Genomic DNA, 27,868 nt, shown 5'->3' on the forward strand with positions numbered 1-27,868 from the left:
GCGAGTTACCAAGGGGTTAGCCGACCAGACAAGGTGCCTGTGGGTGTGACACATGAAGCAAGCAGAAGGTCAGAGTCCATGTGTACAGATAAAAGCCAAGCTGTAAACGCCAGATCAAAAGGCTAAATACAAAACTCAGTGCTTTGTAAATGTCCAAGATCCAGGAGATGTGGAAGAGAAAGATGTGCAGAATATATGGGGGTCCCAGCACTGAGGAAGGATCTTGATCATCGACGTGAGTACACATCTAGCAGGAGGGTTGGTGCTCTGCCCTCCCCCAGGCATACTCAGTCCCAGCGTGCCCCTGGATCCGGGCTGCAAGTGGTGGTAAGGTAGGAGTGAGGAGACCAAGTAGGGCTTTGTGAATTAGTTCTGGCTGAATTCCTGTATGTGAAGCCAAGAGGAAAAAAAGACATTTTGAGGATGACATCTTACTTTTGAAACACTGTAATAGATTTTCTTAGAGGAGACTAAAAATATGTCACATCTTTCTCAGCATGTCTTCATTAAATCTTGGGTCCTGCTGACATTTCTATTTTTCAATATCAGCATTTTGTCTGCAGATCAGACCTTGATCATCTATTTTAAAAATGTGACCAAGGAAAATAGTGTTGTTCAAATATATAGCTTTTGCTACCAATATACCATCTCTAGATATTCAGAAGAGTCTGTCTGAAATGTGTACAGGGCTATGGAATTATAAATATGTTTTAAATTCAAAATGTGAGATAATGGTATTGGGGAAGCTGACAATGTAGAAATAAGCTTCTAAGAAAGGTGCAGCCTGGAAATAGACACACGCTCTCTTTGTCCCCTCTGTCCTGGCACACATAACCCAAAATTTGGACCCCTACATTTGTGACTCATTTGCATATGTAAGTGCCAGTTGGCAGTATTTTGAACACTTCAGCAGTTCTCTGTGCATCCGTTTAGGTTGGGGCTGTGACTAAAGCCCTGTTTCAATGTGTTTTGTTTTTCCTACCATTTCAAAATGAAGTCATGAGCTTGGGACCTCTTCCAAGAAGGTCCAGAAAGTAACTTTATCTCCACACTTTTCCTATCTTATCCCTTGCATTGTTCCATATCTCTGGAAAATGATACCGAGAGATCTCGTGGTCACTTTGGTGGATCCCAATATGTTTAACAGTGATTTAGGGTAATGTTTGAGAAGCTATCCAAGGAGGATGAGTTTCAGGTGACTAGAAATGTTGGCTTCTGTTAGTGTTGTGCAGTGATTTTTGGAAGAAAGTGAACAAAGGCTAGATGCAAGTAGAGAAGCTCATCACACAAATTTCCATTTCCTCTTGGGATCTAGTTTTTTTTTTTTCCAGGTTAAATCTTTGTGCTGAGATTTCTTTTTTTTTTTTTCCTTCTTTCCTCCTTTGCTCTCCTCAAAGTCCTCCAAGAATGCACCACCAAGTCAATGTACATGAGTGCCTTTGCAATGACATTGAGTGACACCCAGCAGTTGCAGTTGGTTCACCAACAGAAACACCAGACAGCAGGGATGGCAGCTGGCAAATGTCTTTGAGGAGGATCATGAAAAGGTGGGATAATTTTTCAGTTCAATTTTTACTTTAAGGTTAGTTTTTCTTTGTAATGATTCATGCCTCCAAGTTAATGAACGGGAATATGGGGAGATATCTAACCCACCCATTTCCAAAACCACCTACTTTCTCTCCATGGAGGTATCTGTCAGATTCTGTTTCTCATTTCATAGATATTTTATGCATGACAAAGCTGCTTCCTTGGAAGATTAGTGTGAGGCACCATGGAATAATATTAGCTGACTTTAAAAGGAGACTGTATGCGAACAGGTGAAGCTGGGTTTCTTGTTCTGTACAATGGTTCTACTTGGACTCTAATCAATGGTGATTTGTGCTTTGAAAAACAAAAATGTGAAGTCCAAAGGTAATTTCAGGATGAAGGCAGAACATGATGTTGACTCAGGTATTAGAAAACCTTCCTTACATGAAGTCTCTTTGATATTTGTATCCTGATGAAATAGGATAGAAATCAAGGACAGTGGCCAAAGTACCTCTTGAATCACTGCCTTGCCACTAAGATCCAAAGGCTGAGTGGGAAACAAGTTCTGGATTTGTAAAGTCAAATCAGTGAATAGCTTAAGCATTGCTAAGCATGAATGCTTCTGTGATTTGTGGGGAGATCTTGCTAAAAGGCAAGTGCTGATTGGTGAGCTCAGGATGTGGCTCAAGAGTGCATTTCTAATGAGTTTTCAAGTGCTGCTAGTTGCTAGTTCTCAGATTATAGTAGGAGTATTAAAGACAAGTACTCAGATCCTACCTGCAGAAATCCTGTTTCCATGGGCTTAAGACAGAGCTAGGAACCCTGACTCCAGATGTCTTACCCCATCCTGAATGTAGTTTGACATCAGAATATACTTTGAGAAACCCAGTTTCTATACCTGAAATCTTACTTCTCATGCATAGAGTTGGTATCATAGTCACAGAGAATAGGACATGCATGAGGAGGGGAGAGATAAGAAAGAGGCAGGATATAGCTGTGGGAGGGTGCCTGTTTATATGCAGGTAGAAGGGTAAATCAGTGGTGTATTCTGCAGTTGATTTTCTACTCACCAGTGAGCAGACTATCTTCATTTCTCCGCTTTAGGCTTTGAGATAGTTCCTTCAGAGAATGTCAGCTGACAAACTATACTTTAAGATTTCTGATTCACAATGAGCTTTGGTTCCAGCTATATCATCTTCAACTTATCCCAGTGAGGTGAGTGGGAGGTCCCAGAACTCTGATGATTTGCCCTGTAAAATCTTATCCCAGTACACCCAGATTCCCTCACTAAGGCCGATTAGTCTCTGGACTTCTATTTGGCTCTTAGACTTACTCTGTGCAAATGCTGAAAGGGAAATGTGCCCAGATTTTTTAGCACAGACCTGACCTCTGTTTAGGCTCTGGACACTGGCTTACAACCCAGTTGGCCTTGATAGATGAGTAAATAATGTCTGTCTCCATTTTCTGGGAAACTGGGCTCTTTCTGTAAACTCAGGCCCTCCAGGAGAGCTTGCCAAAGCATGGCTCCCTGGAGGTCAGGGTTGCACTGCTGCTGTAGGCATCTGCATCTAGGGCTTGGCGTCAACAGATCAGGTGCCCACAGAGTACGAGGTAGGGAAGGAAGGAAATGGCCAAAGTGATGAATTTCAAAAATATTTTTGTCTCGCAGATCCCGGGACCCTGTTTAGGACATCGTAAGATAACAGCATGCTACTCCCTTCTTATGGTGGTCTGCCAAACTTCTACTGAACAGGGTGAGTGGGGAACTAGGATTGAATTTGTAGCCACTTTGTTTCCCCTGGTGTTCATTTGGTACAACTTGACCACACACAGACACACGAACCACATAAGGAGGTATGAAGTTCTCTATAATTGTGCACCTGCATTTGCTAATGTAGGAAGTGAAAATAACATAAATCCACTCCATCCCACACAGCGCAGAAACACCAGCCAAAAAAATCCCCTTGCAAAATGCCACAGAGACTCCCATTCAGCCCACACCCTTATGCAGACCCAACATTTGAGCACCTGGTATGCGGGACATAACACCTCATGCCTTGTAGGCCATGCTGTTCAGGGTGGGAACAGGAGATTTAGGCATTGATACCCAGTGTGCACCCCCACTCCAAGTACCTACACATTATCTAACTCTCATAGCATGGTCTTGAGGTGACAGGGGAATTATTACTTTTTCGTAATCATAGAAGGTGGCACAGCCCATGTTGGGGGTTGAATTGTGTCTCATTCAAAATTTGTATGTTGAAATCCTAATCCCTGGTATTACAGAATGTGATCTTATTTGGAAATAAGCTTATTACAGATGTAATTTTCTAGGTTATGATAAAGTCATTAGAGTGGGTTCTAATTCAATATGACTTGTGTCCTCATAAAGCGGAAAAATTTGGACATAGACATATGTACAGGGAAGATGCCATGGGAAGATGAAGCCAGAGACTGGGGTAATGCTGTACAAGCCAAGGAGTGGCAAAGATGTCCGGAGAGACACTGGGAGCTAGAAGAGTGGTATGGGATGGCCTCTTTGTCACAGTCCTAAGCACTCTGCCACTGAATTATACTCCCAGCCCGAGTGTGTGGCACATTGTTATTACAGCTCTGGCAAATGAATGCAGCCTCTAAGTAACAGATATAGGGACATGATAGATTTTCTGCATCCCTTTCTATTATGACTATAAGTTGTTACAGCAATAGGGAGGTGAGGGTCTGAGACCATGGCACTATTAATATTTCAAAAGCCAGTGGGGAAGCATCTTTATCTGCCCTCTGCCACGTTCAGACCCACTCAGTGAGTCAACTGTGAAGAACTGTTCCTTTATACTCCTGATGGTCTCCACAGGGCCTATGGCACTTGTTCACAGGCCATATGCCCCTCTGCTCCAGTTACTCTCGCTGCATGGCTAACCACCCCAAATCTTAGTTGAATAACACAATAGCCATTTTATTGTATCTTATTGGTTTTAAAGTTCAGGAATCCAGGGAGCTCTTATTTGGATGTTTCTTCTGTGCCTCCCTGAACTTACCAAGGTCCATAAGCAGTTTTCAGTTACCAGAAGGGCTGGTCTGGAGGAACCGGGACAACCTCGCTCACCTGCCTGGTGCTGCAGTGAGGATGGTTGGCAAGAAGCTCTCAAGTGGGATTGTTAACTGAAGTCCTTTCACCTAATAACTGCAGCACAGGGCTTTGGCTTGCTTTAATATTTCACATGGATGCTAATTTTCTGCATAATGGGCACCCCAAGATAGCCAGGTAGAAACTCTATGGCCTTTTATGACCAAATAATGGAAATCTCAAGTATTGTTTCTATCATACTTTATTGGACTACTTGTCCCAGTGGCCAACCTAGATCCAAAGAGAAGTCTCAAAGATAGCTTTTGTTGGAAAGAGGATAAAAATATGTAGTTACCTAAAGACAGTAACATTGTTATACTTTCTCATCTCTTGGGTGACAAAGAAGATACTATACAAACAAATATGTTACTTTTCTCCAAACCCAGACTTTTGTATCCCGAGGGCTAGAGTTGGTGGGTGTAAACATCCTCTGAAGCATGCTGTTTCCCTGTTTTATGGTTGAAACTGCTCAAGGACCTCAAAATCTGGCCTATGTTGTATCTACCTGTGGTCTAGGAAACTCTCATGAGGCCCAAACGGAAATGAAGAGTTAAATAAGACACCTTGAAGTCTGGAGTTTCCAAATAGTTACTGTCTTATCCTACCACTGCCTACAACTTCATGCCTCTAGAATTAGCAGCTTCCAAAAGACTTGCTTACTCAGAATCTCTCTCTCTTTTTTTGTTTTTTGCTTAAATTCTTTTATTGGTACATTTGAGGTATACAATATGTTTACATTTATCATTGGGTGCTTGTGCCTGTACATGATGTATCTTGGTTCTTATTTTTTCCCCATTCCCTGTGCGCCCTTCACCCCTCCACCCTTCCCTATTTACATACTTTGTTTCCATTTTTTTTTCTTTTCTCATAATTTTTCCTTTCCCTTCTTTCCTTTCCCCATCTGCTCCCACCACCCCATCCCTTTGGACCTTTTCCTATTTCAAAGTATCAATTATTAGTTATTAATCCTTTTAATCCTTATTTACACTCTCAGTTTTTTACACTAGAGAAACTATTCGGTATTTACACATGTGTGTCCTATTTATTTCACTTAAGAGCATGGCCTCAATATGCATCCATTTAGGTATAAATGTCTCTAGTTTCTCATTCTTTATGGCTGAGTAGTACTCCATTTTATAAAAAAACCATATCTTCTTTATCCAGTTTCCAGTTGATGGGCACTTGGGCTGTTTCCAAGCTTTAGCTATTACAAACTGTGCTGCTATAAACATGGTTGTACATATATCTCTGTGGTATGATTCTTTTAATTCTTTTGGGAAAATACCCAGCAGGTCAATAGCTGGGTCAAATGGGACCTCCAGCCCTAGTTCTTTGAGGTATCTCCACACTGATTTCCATAGTGGTCGCACCAGTCACTCAGAATCTCTTAAAAGCAGCAAGGATTGCTGCCCTCACCTGGTCCATTTACTGTCTTTAGGAGGCTCAATGGCAGGGTAAATAGGCTGGAACAGCAAAGCTCCCTGGAAAAGTGGAGACTACATCACCAATCTGTGTCCTTTGCAGCATACTTCTCTTGACATTGACCCTGTAAACCAAATATAGAGCACAAGGGGACTGGATTTTCTGTTTGCCTTTTGTGTCACTTTCATTTGTTATTCTAGTCTCTATCCACTTCTATCTTGCCCTACTTTCCTTGGGTCCTCAAGAGTCTGGGACTCCCTAAAGAGCCTAAAGCTAATGAGTCCCATTAGATTCACAGCTTCCTATCAACTGCTTGACAATGTGAGACAAGACACAGTAGAAAAAAGAACAATTGATATTTAATCCCAACATTATACCATAGTTGTATGAAAATAAGAACCATATAATACTTTTTCCTTCACAAAAATGCATGGTAGTATGTACAGCGCATAATAGATATTCACCAAAAGTTTGTGGGATGGAACAAAAGAGGGGTTACAATTTTCTTACTTTTTGCGTGTACGTGCTTGTGTCTAAGGCAGAATGTGGAGCAAGAATGTGGAAAGGAGGAGGTGCAGAGTTGGAAGCTGGAGACCTTGAACTACGCTGAGACTGACTGGGAGTCACTGGGTTGCTGGCTGGATTACTTGGGTCAGACAGAACCTAAGTGGAACAGAAAGCAGATCTTCTGCTTTCAGCATGGAGACATTTTTCCAGGTGCTAAAATTCATGTGCTATGGTGATAAACTGCATTTTTGTGCTTCTGTGAAGAAAATGCAGGCTTATTTTTGTGCGCAATTCAAAGCTCATTGTCTACATGTCCTACACAGGCCTGCATGCCCCCAGACAGCTTCCCACAAGGTATTTCTTTTTCATTCTGTTCACCACAATCCACAATTGAGCTTTCATTTCCAATATTTTATAGAAACTTTTAAAAGTAAACTTGAATTTTAAAACAGGCTACATTTTCCTAGTCTTGATTCTTCTACATTTCATCATTCAGTAGCAACTTATATATTTTTTGTTTGAAAAAGTTATTTCATTATATAAGTTGTATTTGCTCATTATCAGTTCAAATATTCACTACTCCATGGTGGTTCTCCTTGCTTTGATGGTGGCCTTAGTGATTGTTAATGAGTAATGTTAGGGAGTCACTTTTCTCAAGTTGACAGCTAAGCTGATTGAGGTGATGGACAGAGTTGGGGAGATAGTCAGGAGGCTTTGATAATAATCTGATCGGGAGGTAATAAGAGACAATACCAAGTGGGAACAAAAGGCATTTTAAAGACAAATAGATAGTCTTGAAGAAGAATCAAAAGTATTTGCTAACTGATTAGACAAAAGAAAGGAATCCCGAGTGGTTTCTAAGTATTCAAGTGTGTGATTGTGATGTTACAGCTGACAGAAACTGAGAAATCTGAAAGGGAATTTGGTTTGGAGAAAGATAAGGGCTCGGTTTTTGACATGGTAAGTTTGAGGTGTTCTGGATAAATGCTAACACATTGTGAGCCATGGGTTAGTGGTATATATGAAACTTGGGCAGCTTAGCCCTCCTCCTGCCAGAGGAAAGGCCCTGATATGGTCAAAATTATAAGTAGATCATGAAATTTGGGGTAAAGCAGAAGGGAGGTGTGGAGCGGTTAGTGTTCTCTCTTCCGCATGTAGGGACTATTTCCTCTTTGAATGATCTCCATCTTAGAATAATTTTTCATGCAGCTGGTGTGGTAAGGTGGGAACGGGGATGTTTCCCACAATGGCAGCATTCCATTCTATCTTTAAATTCATTCCACTGTACACACACACACACACACACACACACATGCTCACACACACACGCAATTTAAAAACCTATTGAGGAACCAGGGTAGAGGCTTCTAGAAAGAGAAGAGTCTCGCCCTTTTCTGTTCCTTCCTCCAAACCTTAAACTAAATGGATAAAATTAGTCTTTGTAGTTCACATATAGTCCAGATGGAGACTGTGCAGGCATGTAATTCCAACCTTCTAGTTGGGAGCAATGTTGCAGGGGTAAGGATTCACAATAGGGGAAGGAACTTGGCATTAAGGACTTGGCATCCTGGTCAAATTTTTAGGTGAATAATACATAATTTTGCTGGTGCCCAAAGAAACAGAGTGTTTGGGTATATGGTTTTAAGTTTCTCATATTTAGATGGTAATCTAGCACACCATTATTGATGAAACCTATGAACAAAATAATGTGAAAAAAAGCAAAAAGCAGAGATATCTTGCAATCCAGGAATTCCACTCCTAGACAATCACCTAGCAATAATGGGCACACATGCTCACAAGAAACATCTATAAGAATGTTCACAACAGCACTGTTTACTACAACTGCAAATAGAGTCAACTGAAGAAGACATTAACAGTGAATGGATAAAAGAATTGTAGTTTACTCATTCAGAAGAGTACCGAGTGATGGGAATTCAAACACAACCAATGCAAGCAGCAAGGAGAAGAGACCAAACTCAAAAAATGAATAGTGAAAGGACCCGAGTTCGATCCCTGGTACCAAAAAAAAAAAAAAATGAATAGTGTATGATTACATTGACATGAAATTCAAGAACAGGCAGTTTTACATGTTGTTGGAAGCCAGGAGAGAGGTGACCCTTTGAGGGGCCCCTGAAAATCCAGATCATTTGTTGATCTGAGTACTTATCACTTGGATGTGTTTGCTTAATTTTTAAACAATTTTATTATTTATTAATTGTACACAATAATGTATAATTTTGAGTTTTTCTTACATGCATATAACATAGTTTATTTTCACCCCTGCCTCCTTTCTTCCCTCTCTCCTGATCACCTTCCTCATTGCTAATTGTCGTCCTTCTACTTTCATGCTGTTCTCCCCTGCCCCTCTCTATTCCTCACATGAGAGAAAATATGCAGTATATGTCTTTCTGAGTTTGGCATGATGGTCTACAATTCCATCCACTTTCCTGCAAGTGACAGGATTTAATTATTCCTTAGGGTTGAACAATATTCTGTTGCGTATATGTACCACATTTTTGTTATCCATTCAACTGATGATGGGCACCAGCCTGGCTCTCTAGCTTCCCTGTTGTGAATTGCACCGCCATGAACATGTATAGACAGGTATTGTATAGTATGCTGATTGTGATTCTTTTGGGACTACACCAAGAAGTTGTATAGCTGGGTCAAATAGTGTCCCTATGTTTAGTTTAGTTTTTTGATGAACCTCCATACTGATTTCCATAGTGGCTGTACCAATTTACATTCCCACCAACAGTATAGAAGGGTCTCTTTTCCCGTGTTCTTGCCAGAATGTATGTATGTGTGTGTATGTATGTATGTATGTATGTATATTCTTGATGATAGCCATTTTGACTGGGATGGAATCTTAATGTAGTTTTGATTTGCATTTCCCTAATGGCTAAGTATGTTGAACAGCTTTTCATATAATTATTGGTCATTTGTACTTCTTTTGAAAATTATCTATTCAATTCATTTGCTCATTTATTTATTGGATTATTATTTTGGTGTTAAGCATTTTGAGTTCTTTTTCTATTCTAAATATTAATAGCTGATAAAGACATTCTCCTATTCTGCAGGCTGACTCTTCACTCATGCTGGTTGTTTTCATTACTGTAGACAAGGTTTTTAACTTTATGGAGTCCCATTTGTTGATTCTTACTAACATTTCCTTGCTGTTGGAGTCCTATTCAGGAAGTTTTTGTCTGTGCCTATAACTTCAAGTGTTTCCACTATATTTATATTTTGGTAGTTTCAAAGTTTGAAGTCTTTCACCTAGGTCTTTGACCCATTTTAAATTGATTTTAGTACAGGTGAGAGATAGAGATCTTGTGTCAATCTTCTACATATAGATGTATAATTTTCCCAGCATCATTTGTTAAAGAGGCTGCCTTTTTTCTAATGTGTTTTGCTTATGTGTTCTCTGCTCCTTTGGTCTATATGTCTATTTTTGTGACAGTACCATGCTGTTTTTGTTACTGTGGCTTGGTAGTATACTTTGAAAGTGAGTATTGAGATTCTTCCACCATTGCTTTTTTTTTTCTTTGCTCAGAATTGCTTTGGCTGTTCTTTTTTATTTTTGAGGTGAACACTTTTGGCCATTATCTGCATACAAGTTGTACTGTGATAAAATCTGCAAAAAGAAAAGAAAAGTCAGAGGGTAGATCTCTGGCAAAAGCTCTGTCAAGATATTAAATTAGAAAAGTCACTAGAAAAGTACTAGACTCACACTATGCTATAATGCATGTACTAAAAAGCCAAGTCTTGAATGTTCATTCCCACAGATGCTAAGGGGAAGTCTTGAAAAATGTAGCTAACAACATAAAAATATTTAAGTTACAGAGTAAAAACAGAAAAATTAATAAGATCAAATGTCAGACAACCATCTGGAAAGTATATTTATAGCAATAATGATAAAGAGCTTGTGCCAAAGTCTGTGGAAACCTGCACTATTGTTATTAGTTAGTTTTTCATAAATAGAGCCCATAGGACTTTTATTACATACACACACACACACACACACACACACACACACTATAAGAAACTGACTCACATGATTGTGAGGTTGATTATGGATGTTGATTACGATTATGATTATGGGGGTTAAGTCCAGGTGCAGGAGGGCTGATGTTCCATTCTGAGTTCAAAGGTCTCAGAACCAAGGGGACCAGTAGCGTAAGTTCTAGTTTAATGTTTGATTATGAAGGGAGAGGAGACAGGTGTCTCATCTTGAAGACAGTCAGGTAGACAGACAGGTCTTTTCTTAATCAGCCTTGTCTTTTATTCAGACCTTCAACAGATTAGATAAGACCAAACTACATTGAGGAAGGTAATCTGCTTTACTTACTTTATCAATTCAATCTCATTCAGAAATACCCTCGGAGACAAACCTAAGCAATTAAACCAAATATCTCAGCCCCTCCCAGTCCAGTCAAGGTGACACATTATATAAGCAGACAACTATGTTTAGATATACATGAGCCAATAATAGGGGCTATCAGTGGCTATAATGGTAGATACTGTGAAAGCTACAGTACACAGATGATGCCATTCAACCTCTTAGCAACTCAGTGGAGTCAGAAATGTAATTTTTATCTGTTTCAGAGATGAGAAATTCAGAGTTAGAAATATTAACTAACTTAGCCAAAATTTACCTACTCTAAAGGGGCAACAATCTCCCTTAGGGAGATAAACTAAGAACAAAAGGGCTGAGAGTTTGAGCCTGAACAACACAGACTCAGAGGTGAGATCACCCAGGATTATGAGGTCATTGAAGAGTGAGTACAGGCTGTTGACTAGTTTTAGAAGATGAATTAGGAATGAGGGAAAGGTCTGAAGAACCACCCCAGATGCTAGTTTTACTGAGAAACACATCTTCTTGAAACTTAAGAGTGAGTGTAAATAAATAAAATGGAATGTGGCTATGCCACAGGGAGTCTACTTTGGAGTTTCCTTTGTTAAGAGAAAAATGAGTTTGAAAAAGTTTCCCTGATGGCTGGGCTGGTGCGTTAGGGAATTGTTCACCTTTTGAAGTGGATCTAATAGAAAAGCAATGAGGCTGCTTCCCAAATATATTTTGCTGTTTGAGTGTCAGCTGGTGCTGAGAATAGTGAGATGGTGCCTTGGATCTTGCAGGTTACTTTGATCAACAGGTAATGTGAAAGATAACTCTGAGATCAAAAGTAATAATGACAGGGGCTGGGGATGTAGTTCAGTGGCACTGCACCTGCCTCACAAGTGCAAGATCCTGAGTTTGATCCCCGGTACTGGGAAAAAAAAAGTAATAATGTCATAAGTAGAAGAGAAATGGTTCCTCAAGACCACATGTGGCCCTCAAGCAGCTGTAGGATGAGTTCAGTGACTTCACTCATAGAGAAGGAGCCCTTGCACAGTGCCAAAGGTGGTCATTTGAATTTTACACTAGCAAAGGCGGTGGAGAATGGGGAGTGGGGAGAAAGCACAAAGTCTTCCCAGTACCATATTTTGTCTTTTATTGCATTATAAGATTTACACAAGCTTTTAGGTCACTGATCTACCCCAAGGTCAAGGTCAGAGTTAGTATAGGTGCATTGAGTCACAGCTACATGGTATTAAGATTTGCATTAGATTCTTATGCCTTATAAACACACACACACACATACTATCATTTATTTGAATTTATCATAACATAAGTTTGCATGCAAAAAGGACTTGCAATATCAATAGGAACATGTAAAAAATACAAAAAATAAAAATAAGCTTTAAGAAACTGAACTCAGTCAAAACTTTCATCTCTCCATGGCAAAACTCCACTAGGCTACAAAGCGCTAAAGCCAACCACTGTGCCTTTTGCATCTCTGCATCTCAGCACCTCTCAAAATGCCTGAAATCATGAATAAGCCATTCATGAATCAGGGGATATTATGAGCTTGGTTGGCTCAGTGGGTTATGGTCCACCTGTCTCGCTGTCATGCCAGGCTGCCTGTAGAGCTGGAATGCACAACTGTTGTCTGAATGGCTGCATTGATCCCCTGGAAAAGCCAGAGATCACTTTGATCCATTGATAAACATAACTGTTCACTGGTCTCTTCCTAACCAGGCTGTTTGGATAAATTTGTCTTATAGCCTACAGATGATCCAAATTTCATTAAATATAGCTACAAAATGTTACAACTTTCACTTGAAAACCCTTGTTCATTTTAGGGTTTAGAGGTAAGACAGAATATATAATTTGCATTAAATAACTCGTATTAATCTTTACATTCTAAAATTGTAGCTAGAAGGAATTTCAAGAGAAATCACTGGTTTGCATAGCATTGATATACATGTGTGCATAAACATATTTTACACGTATCTATGCATATCATTTGTATCAAAATTACTTTTTCTACTGTGCATACGTGCCACAGGTATTTTAGTTTTCACTACTTTTACACTTTTTACTCTTGGGAGAGTTAATTACAAACAATTTAATTAAGATCTCTTACTCATTAATGTTCTAGTAGCTTAGCAAGTTTGGGTTAGCTCAGCAGGTTGCAAAGGTTTAATTTTATCAGTTATCCTCCCATTAACTCATACACCATCAGTACTGTGCTTGTTTTTTATCCTTCCCTGCCTGGGGTACTGACAGAATTTAAAATATCATTAAAACTAAGAATTCAGGGAAAACTCTGTTAGTTGCCACCTGTCCTGATGAGGCTTAGATTTCCATTTTGAATCTTTAGAATACCAGATCAAGGATATTTCAATAACATTCTTTTCAACAAGACTAAACAAACAAAAACATATTTTATTTTTGATTAGAATTAGAGAAGCCACATATGGTTTCCATTAGCTATGTGAGAAATAGAGATTTCAATGGAAAAAAACCTGTTCTATAATTTATTGTTGGATGCTCAAACACTAAAGGTATTAAATTTTGACTAAGAATCATCAAGAATATTCATAACAGGGGAAAATATACAAATCGGGGATTATAAACTATTTTCTTATGCATTTTTAAATTCCCAGGACATTTTATATATGCACAATTTACACTTATTATAAGTATTATGAATATAGACCGCTTATGATGATATATAAGACCTGTAAAATTCAAAATTATTAAAAACCAACATAGTTTTTTATATTTCTAAAAAATTAACTAACCTATTTTAGGTATAGCTGGTTTAGAAAATAAGGAAAAAATAGCATAATGGTTTAAATAGTGATAAAGTACAATGTTTATCATTGATAATATTTATCAAGCTTTCTTTTCTAGATTCTGGCAATGAAACTATATTTCTTTATTAAACATAAGGTTTACTGATGATTATTGAACTCGAATCTCCTTTCTGCTCATAGGAATGCAGGACTGGTAACAATCTTTTAAGGCTCCCTTTACTTGAGAGACAAATGTTGTAAGAGCAAAAGCTATTTAGGGTTTAATTATTTCTTTTGACTTCAGTTCTAAGGTTTGAAATAACCTGGGGGCATTTGTTTTGAAATATATACATTCCAATATTACGAAATTTTTTATTCAGAAATTATTACATATTTGTAGATAATATGATAAGTTCAAAACATCTTTGTGATATTAATAGGAAAATAGAAATAGTATTACTTAAACAACTTAAAAATTAATAACCTAATGATTAGCTAAATTCAGATTAGTAAATATATTTATAAATTGATAAAGAAGAAACAAAAGGAACAGTTAAGAATGGGACTATGGGTCTCTGAAGATAATGAGACCAGGTAGGTTTGTCAAATTTAGCAAATAAAAATATGCACCTTTCAATTCAATTTGGTATTCAGGTAAAGAATGAAGAGTCTTTTTAAAAATAGACATATCTGTGCAATATTTGTGACACTTTTTTCTGAGAAGGTATTCACTGCTTACCTGAAATTCAAATTCAATTTGTATCTTGTATTTATCTGGCAATCCTAGACCAGGGGAATTTATGTGTCAGGTAGCACATTGGCCACGAATAGCTCAATCTCACAAAATTATGTTGCTTCCAATATGTGACATGGTGCTCTCTACATAACTGTCCAATGGACAACTATCTTTAGACAGTTATTTTAAAAATTAAAAATATTTTTCTTTCATTTATTTAGACCTTTCTTGTTTGAAGACAATCTTTTCTATTTTACAAAACAACATTATTAAAAATTCAAAGATAAAAGCCACAATTGGGCTTTCCTGATTATTCTGTAAAGCGGTTATTTTAACATGAACTATCAAAGTTATTCTTCACTCTGTGATTTTATAGATAATCCACTTGATATGTATTAAAACTTAAGGAGAATTATAATGAGGAAAATTAGAATTAGGGATCAGACTTACAATGTAAAGCTTTGAACGCTCATAAAAGCCATTTTTCCTCCTTTCTATCATTTTACCATCAAAAGTGAAAGCAGAGGGTGGCTACTTACCAATGAAAATGTACAAACACTGTCTTAAAAGAGAATGATTTTTGCAGCTGAGAAATGTAGATGGCAATGGGCAGCGGTTTGTTTCAGTGGCTGTGATTTTATAACCCAGAGCTGTGTTTCCTGGCAGGAGAATTCAGTGTCTGGATCAGAAGTGTGAAAACATGAGATCCTCCACAGGATGCTGGGAATCAGTGGAGCTGGTGGTCCCTACAGCATTTGGGGCTGGGCACTGAAACAGTGGCTGGTTTTAAAAACCTGAAAACTCTTAAGAATCAAAGAATCTGTGAATCCCATTGTAATTTTTCTCCTCATTGTCCTGATGGTATGTCTCAAAAAGGGAATACAGGGGTTAACTTGCTTTCCTCTGTGCCCCAGGGCAGCCCATGGTAGGTGTAGTTGTGCTGATCTTTCCAAACAATGTAACCCAGAGAGCTTTCCACCTGTTGATCTGGGTGCTTCAGCTTCCATGGCTTTACCACCCAGCGCCTAGCCAGGGAGACAGTCTGAAAACAGCCAATTTTGTTCCAGTTAGGAGCAAGAAAAATATCGTGGAACCATGAAACAGCTCCAAACCATGTTTGGAGAGCTCAGAGTTTTCTTGGAGATGATACTTAATTTCCTCCTAGAGATATATCCTGAAACATTCACAAATAATATATGGAAATTGCTTCAGAATAATATCAGTCTAATAGGGGGAACATGTGCGAAATAAGTTGGTCATGAATTGATAGCATTTGAGTACATGGAGGTTGATTATGTGTCTACTTGTATATATGAAATTGTCCACAATAAAGAGGCAAGGTGTGTGTTTGCACACATCGACAAAGATAGGACAAACAGAGACTGGGGCTATGAAGCAAAGGTGTGGAGTGGTCTGGCAGGAACAACTTGTTTCAAGGTACTGATTTGTAAAATGGAGCTAATTTAGTTCTCTCGTGATGACAGGAATGTTAAGGGGTACGTGCATGGACAGGGAAGGTTCTCAGCCTCCTCCAAGCAGTCAGTGAGAAGGCTTTTGAAGGGTGGAATGAGGGAGGTCAGCCAGCCTGCTTACCAAAGGTGTCAAGGCTGCCCATGTCGGGGCCACCTGTCAGGACTGTGGGACCTGGATTCTTTGTCAAGTTCTTGGAGACCTGCTTCCTGGAACCTTACAGCTCGGACAACCCGGCCACAGCATGGATGAGTCTGCACAATGTCTGGATGCTCTTAGGGTGGTAGAAAGAGTGGGCTTCAGTGGTCCTCCTTTCCCCCTAGAAAACGGCAGTCCCAATATTCTTCTCCAATGTCCCTTTGTTCTGTGTAGTATTTCTAGCACCCTTTGGTCAAAATGGCAGGTATCTGTCAGCCCCTAACTGTGAACAGAGCACCATGTTAGGTGTGTGGGGAAGGGACTTACTGTTCCTGTCCTTGGGGAAATTAAAGTGCTGTTGATGACGTTACAGTCGTGCAGGGTGTGAGCATGGGGGCTGACTGGTGCTTGACCTCCCAGGAAAGGAACCAAGTATACTTTTACACATAGACGTCTAGTCACAAAAGAAAGCTTAGTTTGAAACCAGTCCCTTTCTGTCCTTTCTCTGCTGGGTAGTCTAATTTGAATGCAAGGAAGTCTGGCAGTTGCAAATGCTAGCTGGCAATAGAAGCGCATTTTCATTGACTTCCTGGGATTCTTTGCCTCCCTCAAATATTTTGGATACAGAGAACATGGCACAGATTCTTCAGTCGACGCTGATGATGAGAAGTACTGCATAATGGAGAGTGTGCCTCATCCAGACAGAGAAGCCGAGCGGCACAGCCCAAAATGGAGGCCGCTTCCAAGGCTGCCAGGCTGGCGACCATGAGCGGCAAAGACTGTGACATCCAAGTGTCGCAGCTCCAGTCAAAGTCGGTGGAGTCTGCCAATTGAAGACAATTAGCAAGCGCGACTTCTCAATTGTGTTGACAGATGAGGGAGAAAAATCAAATAGATGTGAGAGCTGTGTTTATCCTGCTGCAGTGTTTTGCAATATTATGTCTATTGATTTGCTTTTTGTTCCTGAGTTATTGGGTGGATGGTGCTCTGCTCTGCCTGTCAACCCGGCAAGCTTGCCTTCACAGCTGCTTGTCAAGTGAGAATTTCTACACAAATCACCCCAACCCGTCTCACAGGGGACATTAGGCCAAAGATACTCTGTTATGATTTAATCGAAAGGAAAAAAAACACTGTAGCATGTGGCTCAATTTTCCTTTTATAACAATTGGTTATAGCTTTTGAATTCTGTAATGTGACATTGCCTGCTGTAATTGGTTTTGCAAGTTTTCCGCGATCCGGGAAGGTAGGCTGGATTTCATATGGCCATTATTTGCTGTCATAGCTGACCCTCCCACTACGATGTGATATGAATTCTCATTGTCTTATATTACTTTGCAGGACTCTCCAATTAAGAAGCAATGGTAGGCCTTTGGAAGGGTATATTGAGATTTTAAAAGAATGTGAAACCTTGGAAGTAGCTATGATTTTTCAAGAAATGGAATTCTTTGGTGCTCCACTTCTCCATTGTTGGAGCCCCTGTACTTCTGGGCACCACTCAGGCGGCTCAGTGTGGGATGTTTCCCCAAATGGATCTATCCTCTTTAGCTCCACCCCATTACACTCCATTTTCAATCCCACGTTTTTACATAAAAATGTATTTAACGTGTGAACCAGTGTCAAAGGGCTGGGGGTTGGATAGAGGAAATGAGATCTAGGATAATTCAGGATTACAAGATAAAAATTTTAATTTGTATCACTTTTACTTGGGAAAGAGAATTTATACAAAGGTTTGATGCTCAAGGTAGGCAATTTATTAGCTAAGCTAAGAGAATAAGGGAAGAATTTGAGACCCCAGAATAAGGAGGATTCCTCTTATGTATCTCATGTTTAACTTCCTTCTGGTTCTACATGTGGTCCATTCCTGTAATAAATCAGAATTGTGAGCCAAACTATTACTTCCTACCTCAATATTTATTACTTTATTTTGTAGTACTCCATGACTGGGAGCAGTTGTAGAGTCTCAGCTCAGTAACTCTCCAGTTGAGCTTCAAGGCACGCTCTCCATGAAATGGATGTTACGCTGGGCTCAGAAGCTCCAGAAGGCAGAATTAAATACGCCTTGGCTATAAACGAAGTTCTGTACTGTGGCATGTGTTCATGTATACAAATTTCTTCTTGGTCTTACATATTGAGGCCCCTGTGTCCAACTCACTCACTGGTAGAGAGTTAGGTGTATTTAGGGAGATGCATTACTTTCCTGTGAAGAACACAGGGACTGTTAAACAAACAGCAGGAAGACAGCTCAATTTTAAATATAATTTACAGGCCCAGAATGAATGCCCTCCCCTAAATAACTAACTTACTACCAGGGAATTTCTTAGGCACTGGGGATTAGAAACACCAATTCTAAACTTAATTACAATACATAAACATGTATTTAAAAAGATAATTATTTGACATTATTTTGGAACCTGACTGAAAATTGCTTCCTAAGGACCAAAGCTCCTTCTCTGAGGTCTCAGATGACTTAATACACAACAAAAAGGCATGTATCACATAGCACATGGGATTCTTTCTTTAGTTCATTCCTAAAAAAAAAATCGGTGTTTCCAACTCTGTTCTATCTCTTGTTCCATCATTTCTTCTCTCAAGAGTCATCTTCTTCTGAGGCCTAAAATGTCATAAATATCATTATAGGGGAGAATGTGGTCTAATATAGATTTATTAAAAAGTCTCATGCCTGGGCCGGGGGTTTAGCTCAGTGGTTCTGCCACCCGCCTCACAAGTGCAGGGACCCGATTTCAATCCCTGGTAACAACAACAACAACAAAAAGTCTCATGCCTTTTGCAGCCAAATTATAGCAACATATGCTGTTCCCAACTTGTCCTTTGTCTCAACAGGTTCATGGGGAATAACTTCAATAGCATTGAACATGTCATGACTTTTCAAAGGCTATTGTATTCATGTAGACAAATATTCATTCTACACAAATGATGGGCGCAAGATGCTTTAAAAAGTACAAATTGATTCCATCAACAAATCCCTGTCCTCAGAATGCTGAGCTTGGACACTCACACAAAAATATGTCTACAGATGCTCCAACAAAAGGCAGGAATTTCATGGGCTCTCAGGTGGCAGAGGCTAATTCAGGATGGGATGTTTCTCTCCTAGTTACAGGTTGGAAAGGTTATGAAGCCTGGCCAAGTTTAATCCGGCCAATTACTCAGTGTGGTAGGCAATTTCATCTTCATTTTATAAAAGTAAAAAGTGAAGCCCAGGGCTGGGGATTTAGCTCAGTGGTTTCACCGCCTGCCTCAAAAGTGCAAAGTTCTGAGTTCGATCCCTGGTACCAAAAAGAAAGAAAGAAAGAAAGAAAGAAAGAAAGAAAGAAAGAAAGAAAGAAAGAAAGAAAGAAAGAAAATACAACAACACAAAGATTAAAATTATTAAAAAAAAAAAAAAAAGTGAAGCCCAGGCAAGATAAATGACCACAAAGGTAGTAAGGGCCAGAGTGAAGCCCTCTAGAGGCCAAGTGGTGTAACAGCAAGGCAAGAAAGTGGAGTCTGACCAGACCTATGCCCAATCTTACCTCCCTCCAATTCTTTCCAGCTAGGCAGTCTCTGCTGTTTTTGAGACGTTGATAGTTGCTTCCTCAGGTTGACATAAGAATTAAGTGAGGTGTATCTTCCTGTAATTTGAGGGGTTTGAGTGACCCCCAATTAAATATTGACATCCTAATTTCCAATGCAACAGTATTAGGATGTGGGGGGTTTGGAAAATGATTGTATCTTAAGGATTTAGCCCTATGATAGGATTAATATCCTTATAAGAAGAGACATAAGGATTGTTGTCACTCTGCTCAATGAAGATCAGATCTTCTGGTAACTTGATCTTAGTTTCCCCAGCCCCTAAACTATAAGAAATAAATGTCATTAAATTTAAGCTATCCAGTCTATGGTAATTTATAATAGCAGCCTGAACTAAGAGATTCCCCAGACATAAGATATCACTAATTGTAAGTAGCATGGTTATTTTATATTTAACTTAGAAAGAAATAATGCTGTCAATAAACCACAAATACCACCTCAATTTTTAGACTTTTAACATATTGTTTATTCAAAAAATTTTTTGCATTTCTTTAGGTTTTCTTCTTGAAATAACATGATTTGAGCATATAAAAATGGCTAATACAAGAAAGATAAGTGGGCTAAGTATTGCTAAGCCTCTTCACATCGGATCTTTCAGAGTCACTTTTTGATGCAGAATTCTTGATATCTTTACTTAACCTACATCATCATACTCTGGGCCTGCATGAGCAATGGTGATACAGCATTTCTTGGGAGATTTCCATTCATATATGTGATATTTTTCCCAGCATGCTGTCACTTAGGGTGCAACTTTTGCCATTGGGCTATCAGTACCAACCTTTCAAACGCCAATCAGAATTTTGATTCCTTCTTCAAATGTTCCTCAAATGTTTTGCTATATTGAATGTCAAGGGATAGGAAATGTCCTGTCATTCTACCAAGAATAATAAATGAACGAGTATGACAATGTCATGACCACAGCTTGGTCAACAGCAATGGTCAGATACAGTTGATTGTGTGAAGCATCCTGAGTTTAGCAATATTATAATAAAAAATGAGTGTTTTAGAATCCAAGAGATTGGATCTATACAGTAGAGCAGTATATCCACTACTTAGTAGCTTCTTTACAATTATTTTTCTTTCCTCCTCTTTTTTTTAAAGGTTTCAAAACATTTATTGTTGACTCAGTGTGATCACACAACAAGATTCCTGATTAAGCATGTTCAGCTGTCCAGCCAATCGTATTTAAGCTTGTTATGGTAATATAATCTCAACCATGATAAAGAATGTATCATTTTGTGACTCCGGGGAGAGAAATATGCTGCATCTCATGTTCAATTCTTTACAGTCCCAGCTTGGTCCTCCTCCAGTGTCTCCTCTTGGAGTTGTACCTGATTTTATTACCAGTCTTCATCTGAATCCATTGAAGAATGGGACGATTCTGCTTTTGCTTCTTGGCCAGGAATCGCTTGATTTTGAATCTTGTGAGAAGACATGGTAGGCTCGGAGGCAAGCGCACCCGCGCGCGATGGCAGACAGAAGCAGAAGAGCTCTTTCCTCCTCTTTTGCACATGCACAATAGCTTTCAAATCGGTGGGTTTACCAATAAAAATTATGGATTCATAGACAGAGTACACATCTTTAAGCAGACAGGTCAAAATCACTTTGTGGATGAAATAGAACATTGCTCTCAACTACAAAGAAAGGATAAGCAGACGGATGGAGAAGAACATTCTAAAAATATGGTAGTACTAAGAGCTTGGTTTAGTGGTCATTTTTAACCACCCTCCCACGATTGCCATCAGTGCCACCAAACACAATGGGCTTCTTTTCTTTTGACACGGGGGATCGAACTCAGGACCTTGCGCTTGTGAGGCAGGAGCTGGAATCACTGAGCTAAATCCCCGGCCCCACAATGGGCTTCTTATGCAAATACAACTTTAAGAAAATTCTTTAGTAGCCCCCCTCCAATTATATTGTCACTTCTAAATCTAAAAATTACATTAAAATTTTCAGAAATAATGCATATGGCAAAGACATATATCATGGTTTGGGGTGAGTGACTTGAGTTGATTGGGAGTCTTGAGAAATCTTTCAAGTTGTAAGTTCAAAAATCAGGCAAACCTAGGTCCTGAATTGGGCTTTAGCCCATAATAACTGAGTTTTCTTAAGAATATTTCTTCATCTTTCTGGCCTCAGTTTCCTCTTTCACAAAACACTGAGGTTGTTACCTATCTTAGAAAATACTTAATTTGGAGAGAACATGAAATAACGTATATAAAATGCTTAGGACAATGCTTGACTCAAATCAGTAGCCATGAGGACTTCTTTACAACATAACCCTAATTAAAGTCCTAGTGGTAAGTGATGAGAAGATGACACGATCTCAGAATAATGAAATGTGGTTGCCTTCAAAATCAGCTTTGACATGTATTAGCTGTACAACCTGTAAAAATAATCTCTCTGTGCTTCAGTATTCTCATCTGGAAAATAAGGTTACTAAAAGAACTCATTTCACATTAAGGAAGAAGTTAATACATCATTTTAAATAATATACACATGGGTTGAATTAGTACATGCCCAATAAACATTCTTGTCTATCCTAGAAGTGTATGGGAAATGTATGACTTTTGTTTTTTTCAGGGAATTTCTGGAGATGGCAGTAATTTAACCCAATTATTTAATCAGTATTTATAAAATCCACAAAGATGTGACATGGTAAAATGCCAGGCAATAGAGGAGGATATTAAATCATTTGAAGGAGTCATTTGTGAGAAAAGAGTTATTTTTCAAACTGTATATAAATGACTGCTTGCTTTATCCCTAGGGCAAACCAGCCTTGAACCCTAACCAGCCTTTGCAAACAGATTTGGAGGCCTCCCCAGAACCAAGCCTAAGTGTTAGAGCCAACACCTGCCTGAGTTAAAAAGGAAGTGCTTCAGGATATGACTTCCAAATTCTTTTAAGGGCTCTGGATGCAAGAATATACTCCCTACTCTTTTGTATGCTCAGGGCACACATTTTCCCTGTAGCCAAGGAAAGAAAACATGAGAATCTTTCTTAACAATCAAAATTCAATCTTTAGAGATTTCCCTTTTCTGCTCCAGACAGCTTCTCAGGACTTCATAATATAATATTAAGCCTTTATTAGTTGAAAATCAGGGAATTGTATTGCCCTCTACTGTGGTTCAAAATTAAACTATGGCTCGGTACAGTTGCCATGCCACATTTACCAAAATGTTACATGCTCAGTCATTTTCAATGAGTCATTTATTTAATTCATCAGTAATTTTTTTTCTTTGCTTTGGGTGAAAAGCAAGCTCATCAGTGATGTGGCTCAGATGTTCTGAACATCCAATATATTATGTTGGTTGTACTCCAGAGTCACATTTGAATTTAAAAAAGGAGAGACAGGGAGAGAAAAGTCACTTCTTTTTAAATAGTGTTTGTTCTTTTTTGCATTCCATCTGATTCTTCTAGCAAGTACAGATCCACACATTTCATTTTTTTTCATTAAGTTTACTGGTACATTTTAGGTATAAAATACAGTTACATTCCTCGTTGGGATCTTGTACCTTTACATGGTGTATCTTAGTTCTTATTTTTCCCCATTTTCCTGCCCTCCCTTCACCCCCTCCACCTTTCATCCCCTCCACCTTTCTGGAAACAGAGACTTTGTTTCCATTTTTTCCTCTTCTCATATTTTTTCTTTTCCTTTCTTTCCTTTCCCCTACCCTTCCCACTTCCCCTACTCCTTTAGACCTTTACTTCTTATTTCATATTATCAATTTTGCCATTTGAACCTTGTTTATACTTTTAGTTTTTCACACCAGAGAAACTATTCGGTATTTACACATGTGTATCCTGTTTATTTCATTTAAGAGTATGGCCTCAATGTGCATCCATTTAGCTATAAATGTCTTTAGCTTCTCATTCTTTATGGCTGAGTAGTACTCCACTTTATAAAAAAAACCACATCTTCTTCATCCAGTCTCCAGTTGATGGGCATTTGGGCTGTTTCCAAGCTTTAGCTATTACAAACTGTGCTGCTATAAACATGCGTGTGCATATATCGCTGTGGTATGATTCTTTTAATTCTTTTGGAAAGATACCCAGCAGAGGGATAGCTGGGTCAAATGGGACCTCTAGTCCTAGTTCTTTGAGGTATCTCCATACTGACTTCCACAGTGGTTGCACCAGTCTGCACTCCCACCAACAATAGAGAAGGGTTCCTTTCTCCCCACAGCCCTGCCAACATTTGTTATTGGTTGATTTCTTGAAAGCAGCAATTCTTTCTGGGGTGAGGTGAAATCTCACCTGTGTTGTTTTCATCTGCATCTGTCAATGATGAACATTTTTTCATGTGTTTATTTGCTGCTTTTACTTCTTTGTCTGAGAAATGTCTGTTCATTTCAGATGCCCATTTTTGAATCGGGTCTTTGCATTTGGGAGGTCTGATTTTTTTGAGTTTTTTATATATTCTAGATAGTAGTCCTTTGTCTGAGGAACAGCTGGTAAAATTTTTTTCCCACATTGTAGGTTGTCTCTTAGCTCCATTGGTGGTTTCCCTTGCAGTGCAGAAGCTTTTTAATAAGATGATCCATGCATTTCATTTTATTATTTTCAACTCCTCAGAATGACAAATTAAAATAGTATATTTCTCAAAAAAAAGTTTCAGGAAATGGAGAAAGCATAGTTTTCAAAGTCAAGTATTGTTTTTTTCCACTAAAACAGGATCTTCGCAATCTGTTACTGGCTTTCAGGGCAGGCTCTAGGCCCAGGGAACTACTTGCCCTTCAGCAGTGACTCATCTTCATGATCTTGAGCTTTGGGTATTCTGAGCCCTCAGAGAAGAGCCTTTTGCTGTTACCTTCCTGGAAAACTCCCAGGCATCTTCCAAAGTATAACTGAGATGTCACCTTCTATTTTCTATTTCTTAGCCTTCTCTTCTCCAGGGCAGAATTAGCTTCTCTTCTGTGGTTCATAGGCTTTATGGATACACAGCTCCAATATAGCAGTCAGCCCAGTATATCTGAAGGCTTATCCATGTTCACCTCCTATCAGCTGTGTGAACTTTCACAGACTAGATTATACATATTTCTAATCTTGACTTCTGAGAATGTACCAGGTATAACAAGAGCATTCAATTGATACTTGTTACCAAGAGACTGGAATATTCGTGGTCTTATATGGAGAAACAGACAATTATGAAATTCTAACTTTAGCAGAGAAGAAGGTCTATAGTACATTGAAGACCTAGCCAGAAAGCCAGTAGTGCCGGTGGCAGACATATTTCCTCTTTGTTCATTGTATGCCTTTTTTGGTCTGTTGCTCTATAATAATGGAGATGAGCAAATATTTTTCTTGTGTCAACTGGTACAATTTTAAGTGCTGTTGTATGGGGGGATACTCAAGGGACATTAGAAGAAAAAGGGATTTTTCTCCTGTTTTCTGGTGTGTGCTGCTTGCTGAATTTCTATGCAAGGTGCAATTTCTCCAGTTTCTACTCCTACAGAGGAAGATTGTTTCAGATTCAGTTCCTGATGCTTAGTGTGACCCACCGGAGCCAACAATTTTCCTGGAAACTCCTCAGATGGCTCCAGAGTACAGCACTACTGGTAAGGAACAGGCCTCTGAACAGCCACCTCACCACTCTCTTGGGTGATCATGCAGTGAGTTCTGAAGCCCAGCATCTGCTTGTGTTGGCTTTTCGTGTCACTTCAAGGAACAGACTTCTAGCAAGTCATGTTCACGTGGCAGCTCAGTTACTTCTTGCTTTCCAGTGAGACACAGCTACAACTTCCTCACTGAAGTTGATATGTACTCTTCAGATTTCTGTTGCAGGACAAAAATACCTAATGTACAAGAGTTAAAAGGGAAAGGGTTTATTTTGGATCATGGTTTCAGTCAATGGTTGCTTGGTACCAAGGCAGAAACATCCTAGCAGAAAGCGTGGCAAAACAAAGCTGCTCAACTCATGACAACCAGGAAGCAAAGAGAAAAAGGGGAAGAGCCCAAGGAGATATAAATCCTTAAAACAACGCCTACAGTGATCTACTTCCTCCAACTAGGCCCCACCTTCAAATAACTCACTCAGCTCTGAACTCATCAATGGATTAATACTTAATTGGTTAATGCACTCAATGCATATATGATTCTTTGAGGAACATTTCATATTTAAATACAAAGAGTACCTCAACCCTGTTTTGGCAGGGGTCTTTCTTGGTTGCTTTATCTCTATCCTAGTTCAGTGGCTGTGCCTGATACTTGTTATTCCTGTGTTTTTTGTCGTTTTCTTTAACTTTTACTAACCGACTCATTGTTATTCTAACTTTATGTTAGAATAGTTTGTTCTATTACCCTGCCCTTGTTCAAATTATGGTGTAGGTTTTTTCTCCTGCTTGAGCCTTGACAGATACTAAGTTAATAAAGTACGAAGAAAATTTTCATTTTGTAAATGTGGAACTGATATCAGTACAGTGGAGTCTGTGGAGCGATCTATCTTTATGAAGACATTTAATTTTAGTTATACTAAATTTTGAATATTGAATTTGGAAATAGTTTCTGCTCACACTTATGCTGAGACTTTAAGCACTACCAGGAAAAACTGTGAACTTATATATCCTCAATTTTGAATTTTTCATAATTCAAATGGGGTCTGAATAAAAATTCCCTTACTAACGATTCCTTCTAATTAATACAAATGGACAGCATGATCACATCTGCAAGCATAAGGATATTAAAAGTAATATCCTGCACTTGGATATACTTACTATCTTACAGGTGGTAAGTCTTTAATAGATGTTGATAATGTTACACTTGATGGGGTAAATTCAACCAACCTTTCAGTTAAGTAAAGGAGTTTTCTAAGACCTACTTTTAAGATACAGTTGGTCTAGCTAGACTTACTGCATATAGATGAAAATTGTCTTTGTAATATCTCCCCCAAAAAACTCAACTCAGCTAATCAGTTCAAATAAGTGGAGTGGTAGTGTTTGTTGCTTTTGTAGTTGCTGATGTTTTTCTTTAGAGTGTTTATATAGATATTTAAAGAAAATACAAAAGATTGAATAAATGTAAATTTTACTGAAAAAAACAAGAAAAATTATTACTGAACACTCCCTTCTGAGAAATCAGAACCACACAAGAAAAGTAAACACCACTTAGATTACATTACTGGGTCCAACTGAATCAATTAGTTGCATTAGTAAGGAATATACCATTGCTAAAACCTGCTTAAGAATCTCATTTGCTATCAACTGCTACTTTCAGACTTCAGGAGAAATTCTCATGTGATTGGGAACCATTTACCCTTATATTGTTGAATGATAGCATGTGGTATTAATAGCTCATTCTGCTTGACTAAAACATTACTTGTGGGGCCTATTTTCCTTATGTATCATTCTTCTGGCTGTAAAATGCAGAATGGACCTACATGTTTATTAAATGGACTCCTTATTTTTATACTAGATACAGTGATAGCATGCTCTTTTTCCAATTTCATTTTCTTTACCCTTCCACATCTTTTCCAGCTAAATAGTAAATTGTAGGCTTACCACCTCAGCCTAAAGTTCTCTCTCTCTCTCTCTCTCTCTGATGTGATGTGATGTGAATGTATATGCAATCAATTTTATAATATCTAGAATAAGGAAACATTTTCTGTAAAGGGCAACATGCTAAATATATTAGGCTTGAATATCATAGAGGCTCTGTTATCACTATTTAGCCTACAGTTATAGTACAAATGTAGCCATAATTAAGCAAATGAAAAAAGCTGAATGTTAGGAAAAAGGAAAAGAAGAAACAGAGGTATGAGCTCAATAGGACAACTTCATGGGAGAACAAACCTGAAAGAGACCACTCTGGCATTAGAGACGAGACCAGCTGCTCTCATACAGGCTATTGGGTCTTTTATAGCGTCACGGGGAGGGGGGAGTTCAGTGACGGGGGTTGTGGCTCCCTGCCAAGAACAAGGCTTGAGAGAGGACAGTGGTAATGGTTGCCCGAGGAGGAGGCTTGGGAAACAGCAAGGAATAGTGGCTACTATCAATAGTGGGGCTGATAGTGCTGAGTCCTCGGGTGCAGTTGTGCTGGGAGGCTGGGAGGGGGCAGTTTAGAGGGGCCTCTGATCAGGATGGCAGTGGTCAGACTCCTTCACTGAATTCCAGTAAAACTTTATTGACAAAACAGGAAGCCAATCAGATTTCATCCATAGGGTGTTGTTTGTCAATCTTATTTAAGAGATTTGGGAAATACAAAAAAGCTTTCCAAAGGTTGTGTGGCCTAAATAG

General features: G+C 38.8%; 1 protein-coding gene, 1 long non-coding RNA gene and 1 pseudogene across 8 annotated transcripts in view; 1 reads left to right on the top strand and 2 right to left on the bottom strand.

Annotated features, from left to right (window-relative positions):
* Positions 1-80: 80 nt before the first annotated feature.
* Positions 81-27,868, top strand: part of Ccdc68 (coiled-coil domain containing 68) — a 161,623-nt gene continuing 133,835 nt past the window's right edge. For 2 of the 7 annotated variants that reach the window (XM_087192362.1, XM_087192379.1), the window contains exons 1-3: positions 2,629-2,742; positions 3,197-3,281; positions 6,619-6,793. The gene's annotated coding sequence lies outside the window, so the exon portion shown is untranslated. Of the gene's footprint in view, positions 236-1,397; positions 1,548-2,628; positions 2,743-3,196; positions 3,282-6,614; positions 6,794-27,868 lie in introns of those variants that run through there. The other 5 variants (XM_087192385.1, XM_087192371.1, XM_087192368.1 and 2 more) reach the window with 5 other exon arrangements.
* LOC147830065 (uncharacterized) lies at positions 235-2,716 on the bottom strand. The gene is made up of 2 exons (XR_015443456.1): positions 2,598-2,716; positions 235-384 (listed from the first exon to the last, which is right to left on the bottom strand). It is a non-coding gene; the product is annotated as an uncharacterized LOC147830065 (long non-coding RNA).
* Positions 20,874-21,073, bottom strand: LOC147830066 (large ribosomal subunit protein eL39-like; annotated as a pseudogene).

This window comes from Heterocephalus glaber, unplaced genomic scaffold (genome assembly GCF_053883595.1).
Source record: "Heterocephalus glaber isolate CG9 unplaced genomic scaffold, H.glaber_assembly_v1.0 deba00000331, whole genome shotgun sequence".
Classification (NCBI taxonomy): Eukaryota; Metazoa; Chordata; class Mammalia; order Rodentia; family Bathyergidae; genus Heterocephalus; species Heterocephalus glaber.